Below are 15,970 nucleotides of genomic sequence, written 5' to 3'. Positions count from 1 at the left end.
CTCAGCCTCCAGAATTCTGAGAAATCAATTTCTGTTATTTAAGCTGTCCAGTCAGTAATATTTCTTATGGCAGGTTGATCTGCCCATACAGTTACCAATTTTAGTAGAAAAAAGTAAGGATCTCATATAATTGGCACACACTTTTATATTTTTCATATATATATATATATATATATATACACACACACACACACACACACACACACACACACACACACATATATATGATTTTGTGTGTCTGAAACATTTTAGTAAATATTTTTCAAAACACTGTGTTGTTTGTACAAATACTTATGGAAGCAATTGAAAAACAAAAAGATATACATATATGTGTATATATATGTATACACACACACATATATATATATACACAAAAAATCATATCCCATTCAAAATATCAATAAAAACAAATGGAGTGAAGAATGAATAAATAGAACCTACAAGAAAAATATAAAAATTAACTCAGGGACATAAAAAAGACTTGAATAAATAAGGAAATATACTCTATTCTCAACTGTAAAAATTTCAGTTCCCCTAAGTTAATATATAGTGTAAATTCAATCAAAATTCTAGAGGGGGGACATTTTCATATCTTAGAAAATGACTTAAGTTTATCTGAAAAGATAAACATATGACAGTAACTAGACAATTTCTGAAAAGAGGAGCAAGCAGGGCATTGTGTCACCAAATTTTAAAATGTATTATACGTCTAGATAGAACTTAGAACTGAATTGCTGGCCTAGAAATAAAGCAGATTAAAAACTTTTTGAATGTTATTATGTCCAGTTAGAATGCAGTATCCAATGAAATATATCATCACTACTCTACAGTTTAGAATAATGATTAAATGTGGGTTTTAGAGTCACAGATAGTCTTGAGTGTAAACAATCTTCCATTTACTAGTTGTGAAACTTTCATCAAATTACTCAGCCTCTTGTTAGTGAAGTTCTAGCTCAGAGATCTTACTCTGGTGGGGGAGGGTCCCAAAAAACTACATTTAGCCACTTGTCCATAATCCAACAAACAAAGAAAGATTAGTGGTGGTAAACCAAAGGAATTTACTTTGGTGTGGACAAATGAGGAAAAACAGATCTAAGAACCCAAGACCTGTCTTTGAGGTACTAGGAATAGGGATAGAATATGGGCATGGGGCCATAGGTACATATCATGAAGCAGTCTTGGTCAAATGGTGGTCTGGTTGATCATTATCTCAAGTCTGGTTCTGTGGGGTCTTGCTGGTGTCAGAGGGGTTATTTTGGCTTTGGGGACTGTTTTAGTCAGCTTTTAAGTCATTGTGACCACAATATCTGACAAGAACAACTTAAGGTAGAAGAAGTTTATTTGGCTCAGAGTTTCAGAAGTCTCAGTTCATAAACAGCTGACTACATTGTTCTGGACCCAAGGTGAGGAAAGACATCATGGCCAAAGGGCAGGGCCAAGGAAAGTATCTGACATTATGGTGGCAAGGAAGAAGACAGAAGGAGGGGGAAGGACCCCCTGGGAAGATGCACCATTGCTGGGCACACATCAGTGCTCCACCTCCTCCAGCCATGCCCTACTGGTCTACAGTCACTCCTTAGTCCTTTCAAGGTAGGTTGGACTGATCCAATAATCCCACCTCTAAATATTCCTGCATTAACACAGGAGCTTTTTAGAGATACCTCATATCCAAACCATAATGGGCAATTTGGTTCCTATCTCAGGGTGATTGCCTACAAGGCTTGCTGTTCCTGGAATTTGCCTTAAGCCCAGGAATAGAATGACTCATACAAAGAATAGGTCAGAAGAAAAAAAATAAGTTTTTGGGGTAGTAACGGGGCCCTCCTTCAGGTTTAAGGCAGTGACTAGAAACTTTTAGGTGCCACACTAGTGGTCAAGAAAAAAACCTTTATAAAAGCTGGTGAGTGATAATCTATTAGTTGTGATGTCCCTAAACATCTTGAAAATATTTTATTCTTATATTGCTGTCTTTGGTCTTGAAGGGGGAGGAGAGAGACTAGGTATATTTAGGAGAGATTAACTGTGTATCACCAGTTTTGAGACTCTCCTTGATTGACATGTTTACATGTGGTGTTGAGCAGTAACCTAGACAAAAGTTTGAAGTAGCAAAGGAGACAGATGCATTCTGAAAGCAAAAAGGCCAAACTTTTATCCTGATTTTAGTTACCCATTGATATCTAAAGTACCAGGTAAAGAGTCAGTGTTTTCAGCAAAAACAGCCTCTAAGTCCCTGTTACACTCTCTGAATATTAGTTTCATCATCTGAAATAGTGGGTCAGTAATACATTATAATGAAAAGTATATGTGCCTGACACATAGTAAATTCTTTTTTATGACTTTATTATTTATTTATAAAACACATTTATTTTTACAACATTGGGCCTTTCTATCTATTGGTATTGTATCTTCTGCTTATTTGTTGGTAATATCTTTTAGTACATTTATAATTTCTTATTTTTTTATTTATATATGACAGTAAAATGCATTACAATTCTTTTTACACATATAGAGCACAATTTTTCATATCTCTGTTGTATACAAAGTTATTTACACCAATTTGTGTCTTCATACATGTACTTTGGATAATAATAAACCACCATCATTTTTAACCCCATGCCTCCTCCCTTCCCCTCCCACCCCTCTGCCCTATCTAGAATTCATCTATTCCTCCCTTGCTCTCCCTCCCTACTCCACCATTAAACAGCCTCCTTATATCAGAGAAAACATTCATCATTTGTTTTTTGGGGAAAAAACTGCACTTAGCATTATCTTTTCCAATGCCATCCATTTACTTGTAAATGCCATGATTTTATTCTCTTTTAATGCTGAGTAAAATTCCATTGTGTATGCCACATTGGAGGTTTGGGCCTACTTTTTCTTCTGTTAGATGCAGGATCTCTGGTTTTGTTCCTAAGTCCTTGATCCATTTTGAGTTGAGTTTGTGAGAGATAGGGTTTTAATTTCATTTTGTGGCATATGGATTTCCAGTTTTCCTAGCACCATTTGTTAAAGAGGCTATCTTTTCTCCAATGCATGTTCTTGGCATCTTTGTCTAATATAAGATAATTGTAATTTTGTGGGTTAGTCTCTGTGTGCTCTATTCTATACCATGGATCTACCAGTCTGTTTTGGTGCCAGTATCATGCTGTTTTGTTACTATTGCTCTGTAGTATAGTTTAAGATCTGGTATAGTCATGTCACCTGCTTCATTCTTCCTGCTAAAGATTGCTTTAGCTATTCTGGGTCTCTTATTTTTCCAGATGAATTTCATGACTGCTTTTTCTATTTCTATGAGGAATGTCATTGGGATTTTGATTTGAATTGCATTAAATCTGTACAGTACTTTTGGAAGTATGGTCATTTTGATAACATTAATTCTGCCTATCCAAGAGCAAGGTAGATCTTTCCATATTCTAAGGTCTTCTTTGACTTCTTTCTTTAGGGTTCTATAATTTTTATTATATAGACCTTCTTTCATTGATTCCCAAGTATTTTATTTTTTGAGGCTATTATAAATGGGGTAGTTTTCCTCATTCCCCTTTCTGAGGATTTGTCACTGATATACTGGAAAGCCGTTGATTTATGGGTATTTATTTTTATGTGATGCTGAGGATTGAACCCAATGCCTCACATGTATCAGGCAAGCACTCTACTACTGAGCCACAACCCCAGTCCCCATAGCAAATTATTAATAATATATGAGTCTCAGTTTTATTCCTTAGATCCAAATAAATTGCAGGTAAATCAGAAGTTTATATATCCAAAAAGTAAGGAAAATAGCAATACAAATGTAGATTAATAGAAATGTTTTGGAAATTGAAAAATCACAAAGGAAAATTGTGATTTTATCTTTAAAAAATAATTTCTGTGCAGTAAAAGTGATATGACCAAAATTAAATTTGAATGACAACAATAATGTCAGGGAAATATGCAATGTGTGTGCCATCATAGAGATCTCCAAAAAGTAAAATGTGAAGTTACTTAAAAGAAATAGGAAAAAAAATGTAAGCCTCTTAATTAAAGAATATTCAAAATTGAAGATTGGCAAGGGAACAGTTTTGGTGGTGTTAGTGTTGGTGGTAGGAGGTGAAGAACAAAAAGTTCTGTTTTGGGCTAATTTAGAATATTATGGTATTCTAAATCATATTCTAAATATGCCTATTAGACATGCAAGGAAGATGTCGGGTAGGCTTTAATTATCCTGTGCTTCTGCCTGGAGTTCTCTTCCTCCTCCCTGTTTTCTTTAGTTAACTTCAGAGGTTATCTTAAATGTCAGTCTTTCAGGGAGTCCTTCCCTGACCTTGCCAACCCAAATCACCTCTCCTTTTATATATCTCATCACACTCTTCTTGTTCTTGATATTACTTATCACAACACAGTTAATTTAATCTCCTTGTAAGAGTTGTATGAAATGCACAACTGAAGTCTGAGATTAAGGACAGAGGAAGATGGTTAAATATTTGGAAGATTCCAGCCATTAATGGGGCCTTTGCATCAGGGATTGATTTCAAATGTTAGATATAGGCCTTAGAAGTCTGTAATAAGGAAGAAGTTGGTGTCTCAGTGAAATAAGGCAGCTGTGAAGATTAAGGCATATAGATTATGTAGATTATAGTTATAAATCTTAAAGAAAAAACATATTACCAGTTGAACTGGGGCATAAGATCTGAGTATTTTTAAATGATGACTTGATATTGAGTCTCTTAAAGGGCTCTTTATTTTTAATTTTTTTAGTTGTTGATGGATGTTTATTTTAATTATTTATATGTAGGGCTGAGGATCAAAACCAGTGCTTTCCACATGCCAGGCAAGGGCTCTACCAGTGAGCCACAACCCCAGCCTCTTAGAAGGCCCCTTAAATTCATCAGATATTGGAGAAAAGTTTTCTCAGACACTGGAGAAGTCTTAACTTCTAAATTAGTATGGGGATGAATGATTCAAACATCCGTAATTATGAGAATTGTAAAATGCAGGGGAAGGGCATTAGTTGGATCATTATAGCACTCAACTTAATTATCTGGTGTTATGTTAGTCATTTGGGTGATTTTTGACTTTTTTGCTCATTAATTGTGAGTTCTGTTTTGTATGTAGTCTTGTTTTTCATAAATATTTTTTCTGTAAATATTTGTTAGCAGTTATTGGCTAGACATTTGTAGAAGCCAGGAAATGGAGAAAAAAACATGGGTCTTGTTAGATTACTTTATTTCTAGTTGCAAAGGGATGGTGTTTTGTCTGTGTTCAGCTAATGTCTTCATTAATGACTTTGAAAAGAAGTTAAATGGAATATTAATTAAATTTGAAGTGATAGTAAAGGAGAAAGTGTTGTTAACATTATTGAGATTCTAAACAATAACCTCTCCGGGAGGGGTTAAGGATATAAGCAGACAAGAGAGCCAGATTTAACCTATCAAGTAGAAGCAATCATGCAGGGAAAACAATCAAAAATAAGATATTTTAGTCTGAGGAGAGTACTGACTGGAAATCAGCCATGCTGCGAGCATTTGGCAGTCACCAGAATAGAATTAGGCTAAATAAAATTCTCAAGCAAGGAATGAAAAGATTCACACTGAATTTCTAACTTCTCTCTAAAAAAATACATTTTACTTTGAAGTGTTGTTCGAAGTGTTGGTCTAGCCCACAGACAAAGGAGCATAGGCTTTAGAGATAGACCTCATGATCAGAGCATTCCATATCTGTTACTGAAGTGAACAAAAATCTTTAAGCATGGATGAAATAAGTTATGTAAATACAACTTAACCAGTAGTTTCACATCTTAAAGAGTGCTTTGGAAAAAGGTAAATGATAAGATTAATCTGCATTTTAAAATCAGTGTTTCTCAAGAACCACTTGCTTCAGAACCATCTGGAGTGCTTTTTAAAATGCAGGTCTCTGGGCTGTAGTCCAGACCTACAGCAACAGAGTCCCTGGACTCAGGTACATGGAATCTGCATTTTAAATGTGGGCTGTTTTCCTTTCCTTTACATAACTTTTGGGAACAATTGATTTATGTTATCTTGATAATATTACACAAAAATGTGATGAATCAAAGAAATATACAAAATAGAAACTATCACACTATGAAAAAGATTATTATAATGACTTGGAAAGTAAAGACTTAAATTATTATGAATTAGCCAGACCTATACAAAGGAGGGGCATGGCATCATAAGGGTTACTGGTATACCCTCACAGACTGGGTATTGCACAACTCTATACTGCAACATTCATATATAGTACAATGTGAATGGCACCCCCTGGAGTTGTACATTGCAAATTCTGAATCAGTATACTTAGATGCTCCCAGTTAATGGTGACATTATTCTATTTTGGAAAGAGGTTTTTCATTAATCTTTATCACACTCTGAATGAAAAGACTTAGGTTTCCTTGGACTGTGTTTGCCCAGCTTTACAGATTTAATATTTAAAGTTTCTTGATAAATTTCTGAGATAAGCAATCCACTAGAAATAAGCTTCTTCTCTGTTATAAGATAATATAATATAGTCACATTTTCATCCCTAAATCAGTCTCTTGTTATTTAGACATAGGTAAATCATTTTTGTAACCTACAGAGTTGAGACCTGAACCTGGACTGAGAAAGATTTCTCTACAGCATGCTCATCTAATGAAAGCTACCCTGAAACCATCAGCCAGCTTTGCCCTTGTTAGGATTACATCTGCTATGCTATCATATTACATATTTTCTTTGGTAAAGGAAAAAAAACCAAAATAAGTAAGTAAATAAGAGAAGACAGAGATAGCTTGATGAGCCATAGATGCCATTTAGAATATTTTTCCTCACATGCAATTTTTTTGCACCTGCAACCAGATTGTAACCTTGAGAAGAATCTTATGCACAAAATTAGAGGCCACAGTGGAAAATTTACTTCTGAGAGTAGGTCATCAAAAAGAGCATGCTGAGTCCAGATGCAGAGGAAATTAGAACCTTTGTTTGTTCTCTCTTTGTGCCCTCTGTGAAAATTATACAGCCCCACCTTATACTGTGTGAGGGGGAGAGAAAACCATTAACAAAACAAGTAAGGAAGACACTGGAACACAATATCAGGAGGAGGAGATAGAAAAATAATTGAGTTTGAAAACTGCTGAGTCATTAGGACTGATTGTATAAGTGGAGGAAGAAGAAGGAAAATGTGTTACCTGATTTAGAAAACAGATGGAACTCACCAAAATGGTGACTAGCAGGTGATGGCTTCTCTCACAAGTTTTCTTTCTCCTGAAAATCATCTTTACTTGACCATAATGCCCTTTCTATATTCCTTGATTCTTTCCTTTCTTTTACAACTACACTTCTTTTTACAAGTAGACTCTCCAGGTTCACCACCTAGATCCTCCCAAATCCTTTCATCCCTAACTTAAATACATTTTATCTGAAATTTCTTCCTACTATGCTATTACATTTATACTCCTAAAAGCCACTAGTTTCATACCAAACCTTTATTTCCAGGTCCAAAACTCTTTTCTAATCTGCTTCTGATTTTGTAAACATCTCCTAACATTTCATCCTACTTATAACAACAACATCAATAGATATAAAAAAAATCAATAATAATAACAAGACAAATTATTTGTTGACCAACACCAGGCACATTTCCATGCACCTTTTGTGTATTAACTCTTTATTTTCTCAACAACCCTAAGATATAAGTACTGTCATTATCCTCGTTATTCAGGGCTAAAAAAGTTTGGTGAAATTTCATAATTTTCCCCAAGTTCACATAAACTAATTATGCAATTTAGCTAGGATTTTGAATTCAGGTACTCTGACCTCTAAGTGCTTGGCCACTATTATTTTAAGTTAACTTTCTCCATGCCATATAAGTTCAAATACAGCATATTTAAATTAAAATTCTAAATCCCTATCGATAATCCTAAGCAGAATTTTTCTCTTTGCTTGTTTCCTTAATGAAAACACCATTTTCTTATTTCCTAGTATCACTATCTTTAAGCATGAATAATCATGACTAAGGAGTTGTTTAGGGTTCTGATTTCTCTATATGTGAGAATGTTCATCAAAAACATACACCCTTTAATTCAGAATGTGTTTAAGATAATACACATGTCTGTGAACATGAATTTATTAGTTCTTATATATTTTAAGTTTACTTCAATGTTTTACTGCAAATAAATTTGGATTTTAAATACTTGGCTAGGGTATGTGACGTTTGGCAAGAAAGCCTTTGCTTGTTCTTTCGGTGAATCTCCAGAACTTTATCAGGCATGTAAATACTCTAGTAACTTGTATGAGGAAAAAGACTCCAAATATCTTCTTTGTCTAGATAAAATTGTATAATTGAAGAGTGCTTCAACTTAATATAGATAGTAGGATATATATGGGTGTGATAGATTGTTATACCTAAGAAACTTTAAGTAATTAATACAAGAAAGATTCTTTTAATAATCCAGATATTTTCTCTATCTGATACATGGAGATATGTAGGTCCTTGGCATAGGGCAAATCAATTACTTCTTTGGTTGGCTAACTTTTCCATTTCATAAATATATTTTAGTGTTAAGTAGACTGAGACAATCTTTATATTTTAGCATTGTTTTATTACAAGGCATCAAACAGGGGAGCTAATACGGTAAGAAGCTTAACTCATTTCTGTTCCTGAACTCTAAAGGAGACCTATTTACCTACTGTTGTTAGTTTTAAAATCACCCCAAATTTCAGCAATAATCACATTTTCTAGTAAAGAATTTAAGTAACCACTGGCCAGTAGGTAGACATCAAGATGGTCTTACTGAGGATGCCTTCTAATATTGTATAATAACTTCCATGTTTCCTATGATAAAGTAGGTTTCTTCCTTCTTCTTCAATACCCCTAACTAGGCCCCTAGTTTGCCCTGTGCTTGATCCTTTGTCAAGTATTTTGGTTCTTTTGAAATTCCATTTTTATATTTTATTAATCATTATATCAAAGACTAGAATTCAGAAATTATTTTATTTTTTTAATTTATTGGTTCTTTTTAGTTATATATGACAATAGAATCCATTTTGATATAATTATATAAGCATGGAATATATCTTATTCTATTTAGTGTCCCATTCTTATGGATGTACATGAGGGCAAGATTTACGGTGTTCTTTTCATAACCAGGACCAGAATTTTATTCGCTGACTTCTCTGACATTGCCTGTTTATCTGCTGGAGTTTCGGACTATTGCATATGAGCAAGCAAAATGTTAATTGCAAATTCCAGGTACAACACTTCTGCAGACTGTGATATGAATGATGTCCCTTGGAGTTGTGCAAAGAGATGACCCTAACTAGATTTACTGATTGTATGCTGACAAATAACCCTCCTTTTCTGCCTTGTGTAACAACTTGCTCTACCTATCTCAGCATAATTTGTCTGGTATTCATTACCAGTCCTTCCTGACTTTAATTTTCTGCATTTCCAAGCTACCTATTAATTCTTGCTGTTTAAATACTATTGGCAATTATTAAAAATGCAATTTTTAAAAAATATATATTTTTAAAATATTTATTTTTTACTTATAGGTGGACACAAAATCTTTATTTTTTATTTTATGTGGTGCTGAGGATCAAACACAGTGCCTCACATATATCAGGCAAGCACTCTACCACTGAGCCACAACCCCAGCCCCCACAAATGCAATTTTTTAAAATTTTTATTTATTTATTTATTTATTTTTTATTGTTGGTCGTTCAAAACCTTACACAGTTCTTAATACATCATATTTCACAGTTTGATTCAAGCGGGTTATGAACTCCCAACTTTACCCCGTATACAGATTGCAATTTTTTAAAACATCAAAATTGCACAGAAAAAGTCCAGTTGTTAGAATGACAAAATTTTCAAACACAAGGGCACATGGAACTAGCTGGTTGTTAAGGTTCTGGTTTTTAGTCATTTATTTGAGAGCATATATACACATATGTAGTTTGGTAACTCACAGTATTTTTCCTATTGTATTGATTTCAGTAAGAGTGTTATTTTGCATGTATACAATCAGATGAATGAAACAAATCTTAATTAATTCTTTTATAATTCATATACATATGCTGTATAGGGAATAGGTTTTTGGAGTGTCTAATAATAGAATCTGAAAAGAAACTACATTCTTTCTATAATTCGACTTCAACTTGTTAACTGAAAATGGTGGATCACAGTGGATAGTTTATTTTATTTTGATATTGAAAGCTATATTTAGGCTGTGCCTATATGGTCATTTTGAGTTTTCTTAATAAAAAAAGATGAAAAAGACTACTGACAGTAGCTGTCATGAGAAAGTACATTATTTATGCATCAAATAATTATAAATCAAATACTGTGCTTTTGAAATTAGATGTTTTGGGAGAAATGCAGACATTTTCTAAAGGTGAGACACTAATCATTTGTTTAGATGCACAAAATGAACTTTCAGAAGTGTAGAGATTAGCCCCAAACAACAAATCTGTAGGTTGGTGAGAAATCATGTTGTAGTTCTCTGAATACTAGGAAGTTGACAGCAGTGGATCATGGATTTATTATAGTGTCTTTTCTTTTCATACCAACTTAAGAAGCTCCAAAATATACTTAAGGGTTATACCCCCAAAGGATTTTATTTTATCAACTAGTTTGAAAACTCATTCGTTTTTATTTTTGTGAAATGTGCAGGTGAAGAGGCAGGAGCATCCTTATTGACTATAAAGAGAGTGACACAAATGGTATCATTTTCTTGCCTCATATAAACTGCCTCATTGGCAGAGCATTTTTGATTGTCCTGTGTTTTTGCAAGGTGTTGATGATCAATATTGGCTAAGAGCACAGATTCATAACAATCATTCTGCTCTGAGGCATATAATTGGAACATGTAATCCTCTGCACTGCTTAATATAAACGACAACCAATACCATCATATCTTTGTTTAAAGTTTATTAAGTGGGATGGAAATCACAAATATCTAAGATCTTTGCTGCTTCAATGATGAGGCTTAGTACTTTTTTTTCTTCTTCAGCCTCCCTCCATAATTCCCCAAAGGCAGCTTTATTGTATTATCAAATTCTTGCTAGCTTACTTCATTGGAGTTTATGATTTTGAAGCAATAGCAATTTGAGGTAAATTTGACAGTATAGAAAGTTATACTAAGAAGCTCTTCATTTCTTTGTAACAAATCAAGGTAGTAGAGGTATTATTTTCAGTGCCAAGAAAATTTATTCAGAGAAAACCCTTTATATTTTAGTAAGTAGAGTTACAAAAAAATGTTTAGTGTCCAAAGCTAGAGTTCTTCACATTTTATCAGTTATTCTAATGATACTCAGAAACCATTCCTGTAAATAAGTTATTCTGGGACTCAAGCAAGGTCAGAGTCTAGACTCAAATTATGAATTGTTCATTTAAACCAGAGATAGCAAATTTAAATACTTTAGGATCTAAGCAAGTAACATATGTTAATAAACCTGTTTAACCAGGAATTTGCCAAATGTAACATCAGGACTTTCCTTTGTCAATATCACTGTCCCACCCCATTCACACATACACATCCAAGCATGGTTGCTTCACATGTATACAATGCCTATTTACTTCTTGCAAGGTTTTAGTAATCTATGGGAACCAGTTTGTTAAATACTATTTTTAGCAAAACCTACTTTAAAAAGCCATAGAGAGCCAGGTAGTCAGTAACTTAACAGAATTTACTTCCCTTAGATGCTGTATAATAGGGTTGTTTGATTTCTTTTCTTTTCTTTTTTTTTTTTTTACAGTGCTGGGGATTGAACCCAGGGCTTCATATGTACTAAGCAAGTGCTATACCACTGAGTTATATCCCCTATAATAGGTTCTTGATCTATGGCTATACATATTCTGAAATAATAAGTATTTGGGTGTCAATCCTCATGTATCTCAAAGCCAACTGAAAATAGAAACCATCAAATTGGAAGTAGTTCCCAGAGAGAATGACACTTTTTATATTTGTTTCTTTATATATTGTTTCTCATCTGTTAAGGTGATCTAGCCCACTGATTGGGGAATGGGCTAGGGTGTTATAATAAAGAGTCAAAAACTTATTGTTTCCCATATAAGAGAAGTAGTTTTCTATCCCACAGAATACTCCAAGGCCAGTGGATATATCTTTAAGAAGATGGTCTAGCAGCTGTATACTGCTCATCTGCTCATAGTCCATTGTCTAGAACTTAGTAAATTGGGCATGCCTAACTGCAGGGAGGCTGGGGATAGCTATGTTCCCAGCTAAAACTGAGAAGAAGGAAAGAGGAAATTTAACTATCTGTCAAAAATCTCTATTTTTTAAAGAAAATATTTGTGAACATGGTATAATATATTAAAACATAGGAGAGTAAACTTCTGGATAAGTAGCTCAGTGAAAATTCAATGAATGTTTATCAAATATAGAAATCACTTGATTATTTGGGAGTTCAATGATAGAGACCAATATACTTACTAAATGGGCAAGATAGCATGATTTTTTCTTTTTCCTTTGTATTGATAGCCACTTAACTAACCTGAAATAATGGATGATGATTGCTTTTATTTATTTGACACTTATACATTATGAAATTTCCTTGTGTCAGGCACTGCATGTGATATTAAGATGCAATGATGAATAAGACATGGCTGTGTCCTGGAGAATATCACATTTTAGTGAGGATATATTGTGTTGGATAAAACCAGAATTTTATAAATAGTCACCTATTTAATTTTCAAAAGTGAAATGGCGGGGTGAGGATGTAGCTTGATGGTATAGGGTGTTCCTACCATGGAATCCCATGTACCACCCATACATAAATTTACATTAAAAACATGGGGACTAAAGTCCTACTATTGGTATGCAATTCTACTTAAATTAATTTTCAAGTTCCAGTTGTCCTTAAAGAAATAGATGCTTCTTTTTTTAGCAATAATGCTTCTATTTCCTTGCAAGTCTCCATAGCAATAAAATCTCAAAAAGAATGACAGAATGTATGATTTGCTAACAGAAAATGTTTCTAAGTAAAAGTGATACATGATTGTATCATTTGTATATTTGCATGAATTGGTCTGCAAGACAATACATAACCTGGTTGGGGAGTTAGCAAAACTAGTTCTAGTCTTGTCTCTATTGCCTCAGCTTTATAATTTGTAAAATGGGGATACTGAAACTTGTTCCACTAATTTATACACTATGAAGTTCAAGTAAGTTAATATATTTTAAAGTAATATTCATTTGTTGGTTATTATGACTGTACCAAAACTTTGTGATTGATAGAGCATTCTGGTTCTAATTCCTAAATATATCTTGAATCCCTTCACAGTTTACATAAAGGGAATGAAGAACATTGACAAGAGATGAAGTTGAAGGCCATGGCAAGGAATTTGAATATTATTCCTCGTTGAATGGTAAGTTATTGAAGTGCTTGAAGCAGGGAGCTACTATTATCTAATTTGTACTTTGGAAATATTTACTGTCTGCTTTGTAGAGAAAAAAAATTAGGAGGTAAAACAAAAGGAAGAAGTTTTTCCTTTGGGAGATTTTACAATGGTCCAAGTTTAAAAGTTACAGTGATTTGGGAAAGGCTGGTGAATATGAGCATGGTGAACAGGAAAAATTGGGGAAAGGTGAGAGAGAGAGATTTCATGAGATTAGCTAGTAATGAGTCTGTAAGCAAAATGTTTATTACTATCATGGCATAGTTGAAATAGTTGAAGCTGGTGCTAATTCTTTTATCTTTAATCTGTTTAGTATACCATTTTATACAAACAATTTCAACTTTATTTGTGTCATATATCTTTGAGTTAGTAGAATTTGCTGCAAAAATCAGTGGTTAAATGAGGGGATTTGATTATTTGGCAAACAAGTTGTCAGGAAATTCAGATTATTCAGAATTGGCATCCAGCTAGATTAACAAGTTCAGGATAAATATTTCATTACAAAAATATAGAAGAGTAATTTTTAACCAAAATATTTTTCAAATGAATAGTTTAATGTTAAACTGACATCCATGAAAGGATGCAGGAATGCAAGGTCTTAAGGATGACATCTATGTTTTTCCTTCAGCTTAGTGAATAGATGGAACTGTTTATGAAGTTATGTAAGACTCAGAGAGTAACTGGCTTGGGAGAGGTAACTGAAATTTCTGTTTCAAATAAGTTAAATTTGAGATGACTGTTGATAACTCTAACTTATGGAAGTTTTAAAAACAGTTAAAATATAAGGATTCAGGAGTGAATTGGCAGGAGATAAAAACACAGGACATAGGATATATGTGATTATTGAGATGCCTATTATATATCAAGTAGTAATGGTTGGTAGGAAGTTAAATATATGAACTTGAAGCTAAAGAGAGACAACTATAAAACAGAAATAGATTTTTGGAGTTTTTTACCATGTCTATGGAAATTGAAATTATGTGATTGGACAAGGTTGCCTACCATCTGAAAATGTGAAATAAAAAAGGTGACCCTGCACAGAATCCTGAGTAAAAGGGGATAAAATAAGACAATCTATGGTGAAAAGGATAGCAGGAAAACAAAAGTAAGAGCATATTTCTAGAAACAGGGATTTGTAAGCAATATCAAATGCTTCTGATGGGGCAAAAATTATAATGCCTTAGAAATATCCATTGAGTTTAATATAAGGAGATCCTTGGTATCTTTGGTGAGAGATGCTTTGATGGGTTATTAGGGGCAAAAACCAAATTATGTTGAGGGAAGCATTGAGTGCATTTGTAACAGTTGTAAATAGTCCTTACAAGATGTTCCATTGTCATCTGGAAGAAAGAAGAAGACAACAGTTGGTGAGGCTTAGAGAGTTCTCTTTTTAATATAGGATAAATTGAGCTTATTTAGATGCTCATGGAGAACCTAGTAGGGATTGAAGTTAGAAACCAATAAGTTTTTCTAAGCAAATACAAAGCATAAATGAAGATGTTAATTAGCCTTAGGCTAATAAAAATATAGGAAAAAAGGATGAGTATGAGGCAGAAAATAACAGAGATAATATACTATTCCTATTCAGTTCTATTTTCTATGATGTAGGAGGTATGTTTACCCACTGAGAATGCATAGTGATGTAATGGGGTGGGTAAAGAGAGAACATGTATTGGGGTGGGTAAAGACTTGAATTCAGTGCCTCACACATGCTAGGCAAGTGCTCTACCACTGAACCACAGCCCCAGCTCCCAGATGCCTTTTTGAAACTTTTTGTGAAGCTTTCTTTTCCCTTTTAAAATGAATAGGTTCTTAAAAGAACATAGTCAAGTACTACATCCATAGAAGGCCTGTAAAGGCCCATTAAATGCATTGGAGCTCTGTAACCTTTTGCAGGTGACATTTTATTGACTACTTATTTCTGCATGTCTCTTTTCTTTGATGCCCCTGTTAGAGGCATGAATCTTGGGTGGATAATAATTTTGTCTGAACTCAGGAATCATTTCTAGTATACTTTAATATTGTTCAATTCTTTTCTGTAGTGTCTTATTTAGTAACATATAGTAATGACACCCAAATTCTTCTAAATTGCCTTTTCATTCTAGCTTCAGCAAGTCATTAAGTGGACCCAACCAAGTTTTGGGTAACCCTAACTGCTTAACACAGTGTAATAATGAATAAGTCTCTGTTCTTTTCAACATTCCCTAATACAAGATTATCTTCAGAAAATGTTGTTAAGGTCTATTTTCCAATGATTTCTGCTTGAGTAGCTCTTGCAATAAAGATATCTGTTTAATTTTTCTAGTAGTATAACATTTTGAATGATTGTCCTATTGTGATCTGTATTCCTCTCTTCTCTATATTCCATGGATATATGTATCCTATGTAAAGTCGTGCCAATTAATTAACATAAAAAATTCTTTAAGGTATACACTTGAACATTTGCTTCAACTATATTGTACTAACCAGGACTCTGTGGTTAAATAAATAACACAGTTATAAGTAATTTAAACTTAAAAAATAATTAAATGGGTTATATAATTAGGAAGCCTAAAGTTAGATACCATTTGCTGCTGAATCCGAG

General features: G+C 33.6%; 1 long non-coding RNA gene across 1 annotated transcript in view; it reads left to right on the top strand.

Moving 5' to 3' along the window:
• Nucleotides 1–13,357, top strand: part of LOC120890815 (uncharacterized) — a 45,171-nt gene extending 31,814 nt beyond the window's left edge. The window contains exon 5 of the long non-coding RNA XR_005735267.2: nt 13,272–13,357. This is a non-coding gene — a long non-coding RNA (uncharacterized LOC120890815). The remainder of the gene's footprint in view (nt 1–13,271) is intronic.
• Nucleotides 13,358–15,970: the final 2,613 nt, after the last annotated feature.

Source organism: Ictidomys tridecemlineatus, chromosome X (genome assembly GCF_052094955.1).
Source record: "Ictidomys tridecemlineatus isolate mIctTri1 chromosome X, mIctTri1.hap1, whole genome shotgun sequence".
Taxonomy (NCBI): Eukaryota; Metazoa; Chordata; class Mammalia; order Rodentia; family Sciuridae; genus Ictidomys; species Ictidomys tridecemlineatus.
The sequence above is the reverse complement of the archived record's forward strand: the minus strand, read 5'-3'. Positions and strand labels throughout refer to the sequence as shown.